Here is a 12,833-nt window from a genome sequence, read left to right on the forward strand (position 1 = left end):
TACTGTCCCCAGACCTAGTATATCACCCCAGTCCTGCAGATAGATAGGTTACTGTCACCAGAACCAGCATATCACCCCAGCCCTGCAGATAGATAGGTTACTGTCACCAGACCCAGCATATCACCCCAGCCCTGCAGGTAGATAGGTTACTGTCACCAGAACCAGCATATCACCCCAGCCCTGCAGATAGATAGGTTACTGTCACCAGAACCAGCATATCACCCCAGCCCTGCAGATAGATAGGTTACTGTCACCAGAGCTAGTATATCACCCCAGCCCTGCAGATAGATAGGTTACTGTCACCAGAACCAGTATATCACCCCAGCCCTGCAGATAGATAGGTTACTGTCACCAGAGCTAGTATATCACCCCAGCCCTGCAGATAGATAGGTTACTGTCACCAGAACCAGCATATCACCCCAGCCCTGCAGATAGATAGGTTACTGTCACCAGAACCAGCATATCCCCCCCAGCCCTGCAGATAGATAGGTTACTGTCACGAGAACCAGTATATCACCCCAGCCCTGCAGATAGATAGGTTACTGTCACCAGAGCTAGTATATCACCCCAGCCCTGCAGATAGATAGGTTACTGTCACCAGAACCAGCATATCACCCCAGCCCTGCAGATAGATAGGTTACTGTCACCAGAACCAGCATATCCCCCCCAGCCCTGCAGATAGATAGGTTACTGTCACGAGAACCAGTATATCACCCCAGCCCTGCAGATAGATAGGTTACTGTCACCAGAACCAGCATATCACCCCAGCCCTACAGATAGATAGGTTACTGTCACCAGACCCAGCATATCACCCCAGCCCTGCAGATAGATAGGTTACTGTCACCAGAGCTAGTATATCACCCCAGCTCTGCAGATAGATAGGTTACTGTCACCAGAACCAGCATATCACCCCAGCCCCGCAGATAGATAGGTTACTGTCACCAGACCCAGCATATCACCCCAGCCCTGCAGATAGATAGGTTACTGTCACCAGACCCAGCATATCACCCCAGCCCTGCAGATAGATAGGTTACTGTCACCAGACCCAGCATATCACCCCAGCCCTGCAGATAGATAGGTTACTGTCACCAGACCCAGCATATCACCCCAGCCCTGCAGATAGATAGGTTACTGTCACCAGAACCAGCATATCACCCCAGCCCTGCAGATAGATAGGTTACTGTCACCAGAACCAGCATATCACCCCAGCCCTGCAGATAGATAGGTTACTGTCACCAGAGCTAGTATATCACCCCAGCCCTGCAGATAGATAGGTTACTGTCACCAGAGCTAGTATATCACCCCAGCCCTGCAGATAGATAGGTTACTGTCACCAGAACCAGCATATCACCCCAGCTCTGCAGATAGATAGGTTACTGTCACCAGAACCAGCATATCACCCCAGCCCCGCAGATAGATAGGTTACTGTCACCAGACCCAGCATATCACCCCAGCCCTGCAGATAGATAGGTTACTGTCACCAGGACCAGCATATCACCCCAGCACCACAGATAGATAGGTTATACTGTCACCAGAACCAGCATATCACCCCAGCCCTGCAGATAGATAGGTTACTGTCACCAGAACCAGCATATCACCCCAGCCCTGCAGATAGATAGGTTACTGTCACCAGAACCAGCATATCACCCCACCCCTGCAGATAGATAGGTTACTGTCACCAGAACCAACATATCACCCCAGCCCTGCAGATAGATAGGTTACTGTCACCAGAACCAGCATATCACCCCAGCCCTGCAGATAGATAGGTTACTGTCACCAGAACCAGCATATCACCCCAGCCCTGCAGATAGATAGGTTACTGTCACCAGAACCAGCATATCCCCCCACCCCTGCAGATAGATAGGTTACTGTCACGAGAACCAGTATATCACCCCAGCCCTGCAGATAGATAGGTTACTGTCACCAGAGCTAGTATATCACCCCAGCCCTGCAGATAGATAGGTTACTGTCACCAGAACCAGCATATCACCCCAGCCCTGCAGATAGATAGGTTACTGTCACCAGAACCAGCATATCCCCCCCAGCCCTGCAGATAGATAGGTTACTGTCACGAGAACCAGTATATCACCCCAGCCCTGCAGATAGATAGGTTACTGTCACCAGAACCAGCATATCACCCCAGCCCTACAGATAGATAGGTTACTGTCACCAGACCCAGCATATCACCCCAGCCCTGCAGATAGATAGGTTACTGTCACCAGAGCTAGTATATCACCCCAGCTCTGCAGATAGATAGGTTACTGTCACCAGAACCAGCATATCACCCCAGCCCCGCAGATAGATAGGTTACTGTCACCAGACCCAGCATATCACCCCAGCCCTGCAGATAGATAGGTTACTGTCACCAGACCCAGCATATCACCCCAGCCCTGCAGATAGATAGGTTACTGTCACCAGACCCAGCATATCACCCCAGCCCTGCAGATAGATAGGTTACTGTCACCAGACCCAGCATATCACCCCAGCCCTGCAGATAGATAGGTTACTGTCACCAGAACCAGCATATCACCCCAGCCCTGCAGATAGATAGGTTACTGTCACCAGAACCAGCATATCACCCCAGCCCTGCAGATAGATAGGTTACTGTCACCAGAGCTAGTATATCACCCCAGCCCTGCAGATAGATAGGTTACTGTCACCAGAGCTAGTATATCACCCCAGCCCTGCAGATAGATAGGTTACTGTCACCAGAACCAGCATATCACCCCAGCTCTGCAGATAGATAGGTTACTGTCACCAGACCCAGCATATCACCCCAGCCCCGCAGATAGATAGGTTACTGTCACCAGACCCAGCATATCACCCCAGCCCTGCAGATAGATAGGTTACTGTCACCAGGACCAGCATATCACCCCAGCACCACAGATAGATAGGTTATACTGTCACCAGAACCAGCATATCACCCCAGCCCTGCAGATAGATAGGTTACTGTCACCAGGACCAGCATATCACCCCAGCACCACAGATAGATAGGTTATACTGTCACCAGAACCAGCATATCACCCCAGCCCTGCAGATAGATAGGTTACTGTCACCAGAACCAGCATATCACCCCAGCCCTGCAGATAGATAGGTTACTGTCACCAGAACCAGCATATCACCCCACCCCTGCAGATAGATAGGTTACTGTCACCAGAACCAACATATCACCCCAGCCCTGCAGATAGATAGGTTACTGTCACCAGAACCAGCATATCACCCCAGCCCTGCAGATAGATAGGTTACTGTCACCAGAACCAGCATATCACCCCACCCCTGCAGATAGATAGGTTACTGTCACCAGAACCAGCATATCACCCCACCCCTGCAGATAGATAGGTTACTGTCACCAGAACCAGCATATCACCCCAGCCCTGCAGATAGATAGGTTACTGTCACCAGAACCAGCATATCACCCCAGCCCTGCAGATAGATAGGTTACTGTCACCAGAACCAGCATATCACCCCACCCCTGCAGATAGATAGGTTACTGTCACCAGACCCAGCATATCACCCCAGCCCTACAGATAGATAGGTTACTGTCACCAGAACCAGTGTATCACCCCAGCCCTGCAGATAGATAGGTTACTGTCACCAGAACCAGCAGATTTTGGCATATCTAGAAAATTTCAGATGTCAGTAACACCTTACCTCAGATGTCAGTAGCCGCTGTGATCACACTATGAAGGGACAGGCTGGGACACTCTCAGTAACTACATGAGAGGTGTATACTGAGGGTGGGGACAGGCTGTGCCTAGTGTATTATTATCTGTATGATGTGAAGATGATCATAGCAAAGTATTTATAGAATAGCCTTTAACAATTCTGCTATTTTGCAGTTATATTTCATATTTCATATAATGTTCTGCAGCAGCCGAGGTCTCGGTAATAATGTTCTGTCACTTTTAATAGATATTACAGGGAGTCTATCAAGTTTGCAATGCATCTGAAACCAAAAATCCTGCGATGTGGGGATATGTAATAATCGCTATAGACCAGATCTGCCAGATTCGCCTACAGACAGCTGCAAGAGTTTAGCTCTCCCCTATATGTCTATATTGTGGGGAGAGATTAGACAGATAGGAACATCTCACACACTCACAATCTACTGTGTCGATCAGAAGGCTGACTCCCATGTGCAATTTAGTTAAATAATGTATTTTATGTCATTTTCTATATAGTGTTTAGCCTTCCTAAATATACGCTGTTTCCTCACCTCCTCCAAGAATACTCAAGTGCCAGCACCATCTTAATGCACACACTAGAGGGATACACATCATATCTTCGTTATGTACAGCACTTTTCTAGAGTTGGAGAAAAACAACTTTGAAGTGTTATGCAAATGAGCACTTGGTGCACTGGGGGCGGGTCTTCAGTTCCTTGGAGCACTGCACTTGCTGTTCAGACCCCTCCCATCTGCTGCCTGCACCAGCCCTTACCAATGTTCCTAATAGTGGTTCGGCCTCTATGGATACCACCTTACTATTATACCCTTATAAATTATCGTGGTTGGTCTCGTGGTCGCCTTACACATTGGATAAATGGTTGAGCGACCATTGACATAACAATTGTCCGGTGATCGATCGTCACTTCTCAGACATAACACGATTTAGTCCTCGTTGGCTCTTACATGGTCAAGGACATTGAGCGAAGGGCAAAGTTTCTTTCTGGGAATGTTCCTATAAAGAAACTCAAGTCTTGTACATCAAGTGGGAGAACGGCGTGTGGTCAATGAGTGGCTGAACCTTGTACGAATGTGATATGTGACAGAAGACTTCCTTACGCAGCACCTGAGACGTGTCCCTTTTACTGATGTGTCTGATAAGGAAAAGTGATAAATTGAGGTTTAGAGGTCCTTCCCCCAGATGACATAGAGGAGCAGTGAGTAGCACCAGATTGTGTCAGATGGTGGCGCTCACAGCTCATCTTCTCTGTAGCTTCCAGGCAATAAGTATCGCGTTTGCAGCAAAGCAAATGAGGGGATACAACAGGTCAAAGCGTTTGCTAGGTCTAAAGGTGAAAACGTTCATGAGCTAACCAAGGCAGAACCAACGTGAGAAGGAAAGAGGTTAAGGGGGAGGACACTGCAAACATCTCTGGTAAAAGCCATAAGTCCCAACAGGATTCATGGCCCTATTGTCATCAGGTTTAACAAGTTTACCTCTGAGAGTTCAAGATCTGCTATAAAAACCAAGAACAGGAGAAAACCAAAGAAATGGTTCAGAGACAACAAAGACGACAAAGCGCTACGTGTCCACAACTGGCAACAATATGAGCGACAGCATGAAAGAACTAAAAAGACCGAGAGCAAAGAGAACATCTCCAGTCCTACAACCCAAAGTGGAAATACAGAAGTGGATGGAGAAAGGCAGAGCTGCAAAATGTGGTGGTGAAGGTGCAATTGTCCTGACTCAGGCCGCGGCTCCAAACACAGAGCTCTCATTACACCCTGAAGATCCAGAAATGCCTTCAATTTAATATTAATGTGAGATATATACAGAAAGATCCACCACACAAAAATTTGGATATTACCTAGTGTCAGACTAGCAGTTTACAGGTCCTGTAATCTGACACTAGAGTGGGACCATGTATCTCAGAGGTGTGTTTCTGGTGGGACACTTATTGTAGTGCACCTCAGATAGCAAGAAGAAGGGAGGTCCTACTCTCCATATTGATGCATGTCCCTTATGATTACAGGTACAGTGATTAATTGCTGCAGCCATGTTGTTGTTATATTCTCATATTGTATTGTTCAGTATATGTTGATACAGTCACTGATGTTAGGAATGACTGAGAACTTGATGCTAATGTATAACTACTAGATAGTATGTAAGGACACTTATTGTAGTGCACCTCAGATAGCAAGAAGAAGGGAGGTCCTACTCTCCATATTGATGCATGTCCCTTATGATTACAGATAAAGTGAATAAAGAATATAAACCCCCCCAACCACACCAGTGTTAGTTCATTAGGTGTGCAACAAAAATGGCGACGAGGATGGGATTGAGTGACAATTCATAGAAGATACAGAGCAGAATTCACTCAATAAGAGATAGAAAAGAACCAATTGTACAGTGCAGCCATCTCAGTGATATCCTGTGAGTGTCCCCTCAGTGAGATCCTGCCCAGCAGACTGACAATGGATGTGGAGAGCTGTATTAATAACATTAGTGAGTCCTTGCTGCATCTAACATTTGATGAACTGGGTGCTGTTAGCAAATATCTTAAAGTGCCAGGGGAGCAAATCTCCAAAGCCAGAACCCGCAGGCACCTGCTGAATGCTATCAATAAACTGCTTGATGAAGTGGGAGAAACAGAGGATGAAGATGTTACCTGTCTGTTCCTCCAAAAGTGCAAACAGTTCATTACAGATCTGCATTCAGAGGCAGAGGTCGGGGCACAGGCAAAAGAGACTAAGACCCAGACTCAATTGGAAGATTTAAAGGCACAGTACCTTGCTTTGCAGAAAGCATTCCAGGAATCTAGCAAACTGTTAGAAAAAGCCCTTGTTTCTGAGACATCAAGTCAAGCAAAGCAAGAGGTGTCAGAGAGAGAGACTTACTGCAGGACTTCTCCACAGAACATGTGGCCAGAAATGACAATACGGAAAGACTTTAAAATTAGTGGTCAAATTGGTGAAAGAGGTCAAAAAGACAAACTGTCTTACACAAATCTCATGCACCAGATAGACATGGGACTGCAAAAGGGCTACAGTGAATTAGAAGTGATTGAGGCAGTAGTTAAAGCAATAAGCCCCGGCCTGAGTATAAGAAATATGTTAGAGATGAAAAGTGATCTAACACTGCCACAGCTGAAGACTATCCTAAAAGGACACTACAAGGAGGAGAGCAACTCGGACTTATACCACCGGCTGGTAAATATCTCGCAAGACAGCAAAGAATCTCCTCAAAATTTCCTCTTCAGGGCTATAGAACTAAAGGACAGACTTCTCTTTGCCTCTAGAGAAGTGGGAGCAGAGGAAAAATTTGAAACGGATTTGATTCAAAGGAAATTCCTGAGATCAGTAGGAACAGGACTGCTCAGTGAACACATTAAATTCCAATTGAAACCTTATTTGGATGATCCCACTGTCACTGATGACGTATTAATAAAGAAAATGAATGAAGCTGCCAGTTGGGAACAAGAGAGGGAACAGAAATTAAAGAAGTACTCTTCCAGCAAAATCAGCAAACTTGGCGAAATGCAGGCTGGTACCACACAACAAGGATTACTTACAAAAGTAGAGTCATCTACAACTCAAACCGCCCCACCTACGCTAAAATCAAAGAAAGTTCCACTTTCAGGAGATACAGAAGTGACAAACTGGGAGGAGGCTGTGAAAGAACTGAGGAATGAGATGTCAGAATTGAAAAAGTTACTTAAGACTTCTCAAGAACCAAGATTGGTTTCATCCCAAGTAACTTCCAGAAATAAGCAGAATCCAATTTGTGAGGCCTGCAAGACATCAAATCAAGGTCATACATGTCGCCACTGCTACAAATGTGGCAAAGAAGGACATTATGCTAGGGGATGTTGTGCACCCAGATCTGCACAGTTAAAAGACAGGAGGTTGCTGATGAGGGACAATCAGTAACCTGTGCCAAGCCCCAGTCCCAACCAAAGAAAGTACCATCTTCAGGTATGGAAGCCAAAGAAAATCTGCTACATACTTATTTCCAAAATGTATGTGATCGTATCCAACAACTGGAGCTTCAACAGAACAGTATACAGCAAGTCACCTCTAGGAAGTGCACGACAACTAACTTACAGATGAGTGAAAGTGTGTCGAGAGGCCAAAGAAAACTCATCAATTTAATAGGAAAAAGGTGTATGGTCCTATGTAAACTAAATGGGGTTCCTCTTCAGGCATTATGGGACACTGGAGCTCAAGCAAGTATCATCAATGACAGTTGGCGGCAGCAGTACCTTCCTCAAACAGAAGTAAGGGCAGTGGAAGAATTACTAGGCTCTGAACCATTATGCGGGAGAGCGGTAAACAAGACCGAAATTCCTTTCATTGGTTGGATAGAAGTAACCTTTCAGCTGTCCCCTGGTAATGACAACATAGAACTTCTGGTGCCTTTTCTAGTATCCAGTGACAATAATGTAGCTGAAGAGAGGAGGAACATATGCCATGGTGGTGCCCTGTAACTGTAGAAAGTGCGGCTGGAGAAGCTGAACGAAGCCTCAGAGCAAGCATTAACCAGCTCCCAAAAGAAACTATCAGAAAAGCACAAGAAGAAGACAAGATCATTGGGAGACTGCTACACTACAAACATCAAAATAGATTTCCGGCTAAGAAGGAGAGACAAACAGAACCACCAGCTGTAACTGCCTTATTCAGAGAATGGTCTAAGTTATACCTCAATTCAGATGGTATTCTTTATAGGAAGACTAGCCATAACTTACAATTAGTCCTGCCAAAAGTCTACCATAGGACAGTATTCAAAGAACTCCATGAGCAAATGGGACACTTAGGAGTAGAAAGAACTGTCAATCTTGTTAGAGAACGCTTTTTCTGGCCATACATGCAGAAGGATATTGAGCATTATGTCACCAGAGAATGCAAGTGTCTAAAAGACAAACGTCCCAATAAACCAACCAGAGCACCATTGAACAACATTGTCTCCACCTATCCTTTTGAAATGGTATCGATTGATTTTTTGCATCTGGAAAAATGCAAAGGAGGATATGAGTACATCCTTGTTGTAATGGATCATTTTACAAGGTTTGCACAGGCATATGCTACCACAAACAAGTCTGGTAAGACTGCAGCAGACAAGATATTTAATGATTTTGCTCTAAAGTTTGGCTTTCCAACAAAATTACACCATGATCTGGGAAGAGAATTTGAAAATCAGTTATTTGCAAGACTTGGGAAATACTGCAGAATTCAGAATTCTCATACAACTCCATATCACCCAGAGGGTAATGGACAGGTTGAACGTTTTAATCGTACATTGTTGTCAATGTTGAGAACTCTTACAGAGGAAGAAAAGCAAGACTGGAAGAATTCTTTGTCAAAAGTTGTCCACGCTTACAATTGTACAAAAAGTGAAGCAACAGGGTATTCACCTTTCTACCTATTGTATGGTCGATCACCAAGACTTCCAATTGACATAATGTTTGACACTCCAGTATCAGAGAAATACAAAACTTATGCAGATTATGTTACAGTCTGGAAAAAGAGAATGGCAGAAGCTTATAAAATAGCTTCAGAAACAGCAAAGAAGTCAGCATGTAAAAGCAAGGAATACTATGATCAAAAAAGTCATGGTGCTGAACTGACTCCAGGAAGTCGAGTTCTAGTGAAGAACTTACATGAGAAAGGAGGACCAGGAAAACTTCGCTCCTATTGGGAAGATAAGATTTATGTTGTCGTGAGAAGAAAACACGAAAACAGTCCAGTGTATGAGGTAAAACCAGAGTCAGGTGGCAACAGATCAAGGATTTTGCACCGTAATCTGTTATTATCTTGTGACTATCTTCCAGATGTACAGCAGACTGCTGAATTGTTAGGCCAAGAGAGATCCTCCAAAGCAAAGCGACCAAAACCAACATCGCATGTAGGATATGAAACTGATAGTGTTGATGAAGAAGATGAAATGTGTTCATTAAGTTCACCTATAACAGATAACTATACAGCACAAGGCAGTAAACTTAATCCTGACGCAGCAGAATTTGAACCACAAAATTCATCAGAGATCTTGGCATCACCTGAAGGTCTACTGTCAGAGTCAGAAAAGTCATCAGAGGAATCTGCAACAACTCCAGAGGAAGAAGTATGGATGGAGAAATCTGAATCAACAGACCCAGAAACAGATGAAGAAACAGAAACTTCAGGACAACAGACTTTGAAAAGATCTTCTGTTGCGAGAGAAAGGCGAAGGCCGGTTACACTTACTTATGATACCATGGGAGAACCAAGTAGGGTACCAAGAAGTTTTCATGCTAAACAGGTAGTGAAAACCATTGGCCAAGAGAAACAACCTGAATGGTACCTACCACCAGCATATTTTCTGGAGAACTGTGAGCGGATATAAAGACTATTTACCTTCAAAGCAATTGCACTGTTATGTTTACAATTAGTTTGTTTATTTGGCAATGTTTCTAGTTGTTTAGCGATAGAAACTGTGAGGTTATATGGTCGTATTTAATGCAAAAATTAGACCTGACCAATCTCCACCTCATAAAATGAGGTTCAGATATTGTAGTAGCATTGTTATGCATGGTGGTCCAATACTACTTAGAACCAGTGCTAACATTGGCTCTTCTAGGTCTCTTAGCTAGCAACGGACCTAGAAGTAACTTGTGACATTTTATAGGAACATATGTCACAATGAGGCGTTGACCTCTATTGGAGATATCACCACCAATTGATTGTTCTCAATTACTAAAGTACCTTAAGACAATCCACATAATTGTGGAAATGCGGAATGTCGAGGACGACATTAATTTAGAGGGGAAGAATGTGAGATATATACAGAAAGATCCACCACACAAAAATTTGGATATTACCTAGTGTCAGACTAGCAGTTTACAGGTCCTGTAATCTGACACTAGAGTGGGACCATGTATCTCAGAGGTGTGTTTCTGGTGGGACACTTATTGTAGTGCACCTCAGATAGCAAGAAGAAGGGAGGTCCTACTCTCCATATTGATGCATGTCCCTTATGATTACAGGTACAGTGATTAATTGCTGCAGCCATGTTGTTGTTATATTCTCATATTGTATTGTTCAGTATATGTTGATACAGTCACTGATGTTAGGAATGACTGAGAACTTGATGCTAATGTATAACTACTAGATAGTATGTAAGGACACTTATTGTAGTGCACCTCAGATAGCAAGAAGAAGGGAGGTCCTACTCTCCATATTGATGCATGTCCCTTATGATTACAGATAAAGTGAATAAAGAATATAAACCCCCCCAACCACACCAGTGTTAGTTCATTAGGTGTGCAACATTAATTTGCAAAGTGGTTTTTGATCTTTGAGGTGTTCACTGAGTATAAGCATCAAACATTACATGACACACGACCTGCACAGGAACATCTTATAAAGGGAGGTCAGACTCTGCTCTAATGCTGCTTAATAAGGCTGATGCAGGAGCCATAACATATAAAGACATACACTATGTATTATAGATATATATATAGTCCTAGGAGCCCTGACTGTGTCATATACTATGTATTATAGATATATATAGTCCTAGGAGTCCTGACAGTGCCATACACTATGTATTATAGATATATATATATAGTCCTAGGAGCCCTGACAGTGTCATACACTATGTATTATAGATATATATAGTCCTAGGAGCATTGACAGTGTCATACACTATGTATTATAGATATATATATAGTCCTAGGAGCCCTGACAGTGTCATACACTATGTATTATAGATATATATAGTCCTAGGAGCCCTGACAGTGTCATACGCTATGTATTATAGATATATATAGTCCTAGGAGTCCTGACAGTGTCATACGCTATGTATTATAGATATATATAGTCCTAGGAGCCCTGACAGTGTCATACACTATGTATTATAGATATATATAGTCCTAGGAGCCCTGACAGTGTCATACGCTATGTATTATAGATATATATAGTCCTAGGAGCCCTGACAGTGTCATACGCTATGTATTATAGATATATATAGTCCTAGGAGCCCTGACAGTGTCATACGCTATGTATTATAGATATATATAGTCCTAGGAGTCCTGACAGTGTCATACGCTATGTATTATAGATATATATAGTCCTAGGAGCCCTGACAGTGTCATACACTATGCATTATAGATATATATAGTCCTAGGAGCCCTGACAGTGTCATACACTATGTATTATAGATATATATAGTCCTAGGAGTCCTGACAGTGTCATACGCTATGTATTATAGATATATATAGTCCTAGGAGCCTTGACAGTGTCATACGCTATGTATTATAGATATATATAGTCCTAGGAGCCCTGACAGTGTCATACGCTATGTATTATAGATATATATAGTCCTAGGAGTCCTGACAGTGTCATACACTATGTATTATAGATATATATATATAGTCCTAGGAGCCCTGACAGTGCCATACACTATGTATTATAGATATATATATATAGTCCTAGGAGTCCTGACAGTGTCATACACTATGTATTATAGATATATATCTAGGAGCCCTGACAGTGTCATACACTATGTATTATAGATATATATAGTCCTAGGAGCCCTGACAGTGTCATACACTATGTATTATAGATATATATATAGTCCTAGGAGCCCTGACAGTGTCATACACTATGTATTATAGATATATATAGTCCTAGGAGCCCTGACAGTGTCATACACTATGTATTATAGATATATATAGTCCTAGGAGCCCTGACAGTGTCATACACTATGTATTATAGATATATATAGTCCTAGGAGTCCTGACAGTGCCATACACTATGTATTATAGATATATATAGTCCTAGGAGCCCTGACAGTGTCATACACTATGTATTATAGATATATATAGTCCTAGGAGCCCTGACAGTGTCATACACTATGTATTATAGATATATATAGTCCTAGGAGCCCTGACAGTGCCATACACTATGTATTATAGATATATATATATAGTCCTAGGAGTCCTGACAGTGTCATACACTATGTATTATAGATATATATCTAGGAGCCCTGACAGTGTCATACACTATGTATTATAGATATATATAGTCCTAGGAGCCCTGACAGTGTCATACACTATGTATTATAGATATATATATAGTCCTAGGAGCCCTGACAGTGTCATACACTATGTATTATAGATATATATAGTCCTAGGAG

This window comes from Leptodactylus fuscus, chromosome 7, assembly GCF_031893055.1.
Source record: "Leptodactylus fuscus isolate aLepFus1 chromosome 7, aLepFus1.hap2, whole genome shotgun sequence".
Taxonomy (NCBI): Eukaryota; Metazoa; Chordata; class Amphibia; order Anura; family Leptodactylidae; genus Leptodactylus; species Leptodactylus fuscus.